Genomic DNA, 7,954 nt, shown 5'->3' with positions numbered 1-7,954 from the left:
CTCTTGTATGGCTATGTGATTTCCTACTCATTCTTGTCCTCTTCAAAATTCCATTGCAGAGATCTGAAAACAGATCACTGATTTTTTCCACAGCTCACATTAATGATATATGCTTGATATCATAAAACATAAGACATTTTGTTGTGACGAGTGACTGCTGTGGTGACAAGATAAACATGCCATTGTGGTAAATCACTACTTCATAAATAAGATTAAAAATAACTGGCAAAGTAATGTCGGTAAAGAAAATTCTGAGCCCCTTTCTCTATATTTCCCCCTGCTGTAGCACCATCATCATGGCAAATCCCAAAGAACATGGCCTCCTTGTAGATCAAGTGTCACTGGAATCGATCTCTGACTAGGTCCTTAAGGAGGACATCAAAAAACAGACCACCTTAAGGTCCACATGATAGCTGGCTGTGTAGTACGCACACTTCAGAATTTGTTGCTCTTCCATTCTAATAATATGTCCATACAAGAAAGCTGCTGAAACCGAACCAGTGCGGGCTTTCCTGGTTCAGCATTGAATATCCTCATTTCTGATCCTGTCCTGCAATTTGGTATGGAGCAGCTGATGAAGACAACGAGAATTGAAAACCTTAATCCAATGTTTTCCAGCTTTCCTCAGTGCCCATGTTTTCTCTTCCATACAATAGAGTTGGTATAAGCATGGTTCTGTAGATCTGAAGCTTTGTAGCAAACTTGAGGTCATGACAGTCCTACAGAGACTACTGGGTAAACTAAGGCAGTGAAGGCCCAAAACTTGGCAGCAGCTGCTGCTACACAAGTGTCCACAGCTTTTAAGTATCATCCAGTACAGTCTGAAGCTTCCTAGATACTTAACTATTGCCACCCGCTTAATGTCCCATCTGGATGGGTTAATCCTGAGCAGGTTGTAATCTGGAGCTCAAGCCTGCTTGATGGTAATGGCCAGGGACTTCATTTTATCTGGATTAATAACCAAACCAATGTGCACTGCTTCTTGCCCAACCAGATTAGACATCAGTGTAGCAATTCACCAAACTGATCCAAAAAACCCACAAAACCCCAGTATCACTGGCATACTTGAGATCTAAAAGCAGAATGTTCAGCTCAGCACCCCCAACTGCTGCCTATCCATCAGCCAGTCAATGCCAATACTGAACAATGATGGTGACAGAATGATGGTGACAAAACTCGTGGCGAACGGGGGAAGTCCCGGATGACTGGAAAAAGGCTAATGTAGTGCCAATCTTTAAAAAAGGGAAGAAGGAGGATCCTGGGAACTACAGGCCAGTCAGCCTCACTTCAGTCCCCGGAAAAATCATGGAGCAGGTCCTCAAAGAATCAATCCTGAAGCACTTACATGAGAGGAAAGTGATCAGGAACAGTCAGCATGGATTCACCAAGGGAAGGTCATGCTTGACTAATCTAATCGCCTTCTATGATGAGATTACTGGTTCTGTGGATGAAGGGAAAGCAGTGGATGTATTGTATCTTGACTTTAGCAAAGCTTTTGACACGGTCTCCCACAGTATTCTTGTCAGCAAGTTAAGGAAGTATGGGCTGGATGAATGCACCATAAGGTGGGTAGAAAGTTGGCTAGATTGTCAGGCTCAACGGGTAGTGATCAATGGCTCCATGTCTAGTTGGCAGCCGGTGTCAAGTGGAGTGCCCCAGGGGTCGGTCCTGGGGCCGGTTTTGTTCAATATCTTCATAAATGATCTGGAGGATGGTGTGGATTGCACTCTCAGCAAATTTGCGGATGATACTAAACTGGGAGGAGTGGTAGATATGCTGGAGGGCCGGGATAGGATACAGAGGGATCTAGACAAATTGGAGGATTGGGCCAAAAGAAATCTGATGAGGTTCAATAAATCTGATGAGGTTCAAGTTGCAGTGGGGGAGGTTTAGATTGGATATTAGGAAAAACTTTTTCACTAAGAGGGTGGTGAAACACTGGAATGCGTTACCTAGGGAGGTGGTAGAATCTCCTTCCTTAGAGGTTTTTAAGGTCAGGCTTGAGAAAGCCCTGGCTGGGATGATTTAACTGGGAATTGGTCCTGCTTTGAGCAGGGGGTTGGACTAGATGACCTTCTGGGGTCCCTTCCAACCCTGATATTCTATGATGATTCTAAGTATAAGTGCAGGGTCCTGCACTTAGGACGGAAGAACCCAATGCACAGCTACAGACTAGGGACCGAATGGCTAGGCAGCAGTTCTGCGGAAAAGGGACCTAGGGGTGACAGTGGACGAGAAGCTGGATATGAGCCAGCAGTGTGCCCTTGTTGCCAAGAAGGCCAATGGCATTTTGGGATGTATAAGTAGGGGCATAGCAAGCAGATCGAGGGACGTGATCGTCCCCCTCTATTCGACATTGGTGAGGCCTCATCTGGAGTACTGTGTCCAGTTTTGGGCCCCACACTACAAGAAGGATGTGGATAAATTGGAGAGAGTCCAGCGAAGGGCAACAAAAATGATTAGGGGTCTGGAACACATGAGTTATGAGGAGAGGCTGAGGGAACTGGGATTGTTTAGTCTGCAGAAGAGAAGAATGAGGGGGGGATTTGATAGCTGCTTTCAACTACCTGAGAGGTAGTTCCAGAGAGGATGGTTCTAGACTATTCTCAGTGGTAGAAGAGGACAGGACAAGGAGTAATGGTCTCCAGTTGCAGTGGGGGAGGTTCAGGTTGGATATTAGGAAAAACTTTTTCACTAGGAGGGTGGTGAAACACTGGAATGCGTTGCCTAGGGAGGTGGTGGAATCTCCTTCCTTAGAAGGTTTTAAGGTCAGGCTTGACAAAGCCCTGGCTGGGATGATTTAATTGGGTATGGGTCCTGCTTTTGAGCAAGGGGTTGGACTAGATGACCTCCTGAGGTCCCTTCCAACCCTGATATTCTATGATTCTATGAATGCAAACTTGCCAAACTCCTATGGAGACAGGAAACCATGCCGTGTATCTACCATTGACTCAATCACAGCTTTCCATTCCATTATAGAGCTCTTCTGTTAATGACACTATCTTCTGAGGGATGCTGAGTCACCTTATCAGATCCCATAAACTCGCTCAATGCACCGAATCAAAGGCTTGATGGAAGTCTAGAAAAAATTCTCTAATTACAGTTTTAACTAAATTTTAAGGGACTTTTATCTATTTCTAGAAATAAGATAAAATGTAGCACAGTTGAATTTATGGCAGTGTTTTGATGCTGACTGTAATTTTACTTAAATATATTACCATGATTTATGCAGTAGAACCAGACTAGTACTGCAAGGGGATCATTGCAATTATATATATATATGAAAAAGTAGTACAGAATTTTAGAACTGTTAGTTTAAGATGCCTTGCTGCTTTATTATAAGGGTAATTTGGAGGTCTTCTTGGAAAATCCTGTAAACTTTTAAGGGGAAAATAGGATGAGTGTTTTCTACTCTTTTTGCCATGGTTTTGTACCCCATGCTGTGTATGAACTGCCTGCCTTAGAGGCAAGTTGGCTGTGATCCATATGATTATATTTAGAAAGAGGGCAACTTTTCTTCAATTGTTTTTTCCTCAAATGTCCTCTAGCAAATTTTTTTAAAGTGATTTTGTGGGTATTTTATTTAAACCCACACATGCAGTTTAAAAAGCTCTTAAACTGCCTCATTATTGTATATGCTCTGCACAATCTATATAGTAACACCTATCAGAACACCTTCGCAAGTTATCTGATGGAAGTAACTATGAAAGCAATCTCTAACTCAGGGATGTTGCTGATAGGAACTTGAAAATATGTAGAGAGAATGATCAAACAGGTGCAGGATCTATGAACAAGTTTGGCACTGCATAAAATTAACTCTGCAGTGTTCAAGTTCCCTTTGGAAACAGATATTATATAATGTACAATTAATTATAATAGTGTTTTGCATTATGAGACATGTATTGTGTAGTGGCAAGAATGTGGGTCAAACTATAGAATTCTATTCCTGGCTCTCTCACTGAATTCCTGTGTGACCTTGGGAAGAATGATAATCTGTGTTTCGATTTACATATCTATAAATGATTAGATATTTACCTACTGTCCTAGGAGCTGGGAATTCATATTCATAAAGTACATTTAAATCTTTTTGTAAGGGTGCAAAGTTAACAAAGTACTTCCGTTTTCATTGTAAACTGAGAAACCGTGTTGTTTATTACAGCAGCCCACCTATCTTTGCATGGACATTTTTTCATTTAAGTCTACCATTCAAATTATTAAGGAAATGGAAACAGGGTCAAAAAGCTCTCTAATTGTGCTAATGATATTCAGGCATGGTTTTTTATTTGTTTTTCTATTTGGATATTCAGTTACATCCAGGAGTAATTACAGCAATTCTATATCAAGAAGGATAATTTTATTTTCCTGTAATTGCTACTTAACTGGAATTTGCTCTTGTGACACTTGCTGTCCTTTGGTGCAAACTGCATTTGAAATTTGATACAGTGCATATTTATGTTTTATGGCTATAAAGACAATTTAAGAATACACTATAATTAATAATTAGTATGGTTTTAAAATGTGGAAGTTAAATTTTAAGCTTGTGCTATGTGGAAAAACAATGAATAAATTAATGAAGAATGATCCTTGGTGAGTTTATTTATGAAGGCAACCGGGAAGGAAGGTGTATAGTTTTGTAAGTGCTGTAACTCAAACTGGTCTGAGACAATTGGAAGCTACTGTTTGTGGAGGAAAAATGGCAACTGGAGGAGGTGAATTACAGTGTTACATGTGAGGTATCTCTCTTGAGATAAAGCTGCGAGTAATGCCTGCCACTTATGTCTTGAAAATGAGATGTCATAGCACACTACCAGGTAAAGCACGAAGGAACAGGCACTATTCAATGTCTGTTAGCTTCTTTCCAAACGGTGATGGATTTTGATGCGAACAAATGCCCACTCGGTACAAGTAGTCCCCCTGAGGTCAAAAATGACTATGTACTTTGGATGCGAGTCTGTGCTGTGCCTCTACTTGGGGCAGCACGGAAATTGCATCATGGGGAGGGGAGGGGTGACAGAGCAAGGCCAGCTTCAGTACCTTAAAACCATCCTGCAGTCTCTTGTATCTGGACTGTTCCAGAGATTGGAGAGACACTGCAGCATAATTTAGACAGCCTGAGGGCCTGTCAAAGTTACGGCAGCCTCTCCAGGCTGCCTGAAATCTCTATAGCATTGCATGCTGCGGTTGTGTTCTGAGGCCTATCCCTACAGGCCCCCTACGCTTAGGGTTGCCAACTTTCTAATCGCACAAAACTGAACACCCCTTCCCAGCAGCCCCGCCCCCACTCACTCCATCCCCCCTCCCTCCATTGCTCGCTCTCCCCCACCTTCACTCACTTTCACTGGGCTGGGGCAGGGGGTTGGTGTGTGGGAGGGGGTGAGAGCTCCGAGGTGGGGCCAGAAATGAGGGGTTCATAGTGCAGGAGGCAGCTCCAGGCTGGGGCAGGAAGTTGGGGTGGGGGTGGGGGCTGAGGGCTCTGAGGTGGGGCCAGGGATGAGGGGTTTGGGTTGCAGGATGGGGCTCAGGGTTGGGGTGCAGGATGGGGTGCAGCCTCCAGGAGGGGGCTTACGGCTGGGGCAGAGGATTGGGGTGCGGCCTCTGGAAGGCAGTTAGGGTGCAGGAGGGGGTTCTGATCTGGGGCAGGGCGTGCAGGGTGCCAGCTCCATCCGAGCAGCGCTTACCTCAGTTGGCTCCCAGTTGGCAGCATAGCTGAGCTAAGGCAGGCTCCACCCGGATCCCGGAAGTGGCTGGCATGTCTGGCTCATAGGTGGAGGGGCAGGGGACTCTGTGTGCTGCCTGCACCCGCAGGGGCCACCCCACAGGTCCCATTGGCCATGGTTCCCAGCCAATGGGAGCTGCAGGGGCGGCGCTGGGGGGTGAGGGCAGTGTGTGGAGCTTCCCTGATTGACCCTCTGCCTAGGGGCCTCTGGGACATGCCGACCGCTTGCAGGAGCCATGCAGAGTCAGGTCGGGAGCCTGCCTTAGCCCTGCTGCGCCACCGACTGGACTTTTAACAGAGCCACTAGGGTCTCTTTTCGACCGGGCATTCCGGTCGAAAACTGGATGTCTGGCAACCCTACCTACACTGGGTCTTGTGAGGGTGTCTCCAGGAGGCAGGCTTATGGCTATCTCCATAGTGTCTACACTACAGAAATCCTCCACTGGCCAGATGGTGATTTTAAGGCCTCTTTACACCACTCTAGCCTTTTTAGCCTGCATAACGGGACTTGAGTGGTGGTAAAGATCTCACACTTGGTGCTTAAGTGCTTTGTTGGATTGAGACCATATTCACGTTCTTATATTGTGCTTCTCACCATGCCTTCCATCTAACCAGTTATTCCACAAATACACAAAAAGCACATAGCTACTTTTGGCCTATTCCTTGTGTAGGCAAATCTCACACTGATTTGAATTGGAGCTATGCCTCATGAGGAATACAAGGTTGGACACTTAATATTGAATGCTGCAGATTGCATCCCATATGTGCTTTAACCTAAAGAAAAAATGTTGTACAAAAGCCTTGTGCTTCCATTCTGGATTTAAGATATCCATGGGTGTGGGCATCAGGTCAAAAAGATTAAAACTTGGATGGTAAACTGTTCTTTAATTTATTTACAGTGCAGCCTATGTAAATGCTAATGAATATGGTAGCAATTACAAATGATCTAATGGGTCAATGCATGAACCTATATGGAGTAGAAAAACAGCCTGGTTCTGATTTTCCTTACTGTGCTGTAAATCAAGAGCAACTCCAATGGTGTCCGTGGAGCTACATCAATGTTAAACAACTGTAAAGGGAGAATCAGGCCCAATATCCACATTATGTGTCCTGTAAAGAAAAAGTTATTGAAATGGTATTTTAGTGATGCAGAGCAATTTTCCTGTAATGTTCGGTACACATCAGTAAATAAATTGTTCAAGTGGTTTAATGTTTCCCAGCCAACAGCTTTAAAATCAGTTGGAAAATCAGCAAATTCCCTCCCTTTCTGCTGAAAACAGAGCACCACTGGACAGTAGTCATGGCACGAAGAATCTGTGCTTGGTAGCTGGAGACACTGTTCACTTGAAGACAGTTTGATCCTTAGCATCAGATGCCATTGTTTTCTAGGGAATATACTGATAAATAAATATCAGCAAAGGACTCTTCCTCCATTCTGGAAAGTTAATGGAGAAGGTGAAAAATCAATAAACTGGGATTGATGTTAGAAATATGGTCAGTGATACAGGTTACAGCATCTTACTCAAATGTGCTAGAATGTGTTTGAAATCTGACACGTTGGCATTCTTTCTAAACACAGAGCATCTCTTTGTAGCGGTCATAAAAAGCAAAGGACAAGCTGCAGAGTATTGGAAAGAAGATCACTAGTCCCCTGTGGTCCATTCTTCACCTTCACTATATAATTCCCATTGAAGTCAAACATTTGAAGTTAGTTGGAATATTTCTACCCTGAAAAGGGAAGAATCAGACAGAAATGTCTGAAATCAAACATATTGGGCCTGCTTCCCTGCTTGCATTCCACTGACAGATTCCCTGCTAGGCCCCCAGTGTGTAATGATGTAGTAAATACAGTGTGTATAATTAATATGTTATGTAGATTTTTTTAAAATAAATAGATTGGGATGAAGGGTACTGGGTATGAAGTGGTCACCACTAGAAAGCCAATGTTTTCCAATGTTGTTAGAGAATTGTATCTGAGATGATGGTATCTCACTCTTAAATATCACATTTTATTTGTAAATAGAAGTTTCACAATTTTAAGTATCGTTAGTCACATGGGGAAACTGAGGCATAGTGAAGTGTACAGTTTTATCTCCTATTTTAAGTATAGGATACTACTGTGGTACCTCGGGTACAGTAGTTACCACTTAATTTTTTTTTCTATTTAGAATAGAAAAATCCACACTGATATTAGTTAAAAATGCTAAGAACAATTTGTAAAGATTGTAATGGCTGTTC

Source organism: Lepidochelys olivacea, assembly GCF_965140295.1.
Source record: "Lepidochelys olivacea isolate rLepOli2 genome assembly, chromosome: 4".
Classification (NCBI taxonomy): domain Eukaryota; kingdom Metazoa; phylum Chordata; order Testudines; family Cheloniidae; genus Lepidochelys; species Lepidochelys olivacea.
This window is presented reverse-complemented; position numbering follows the sequence as displayed.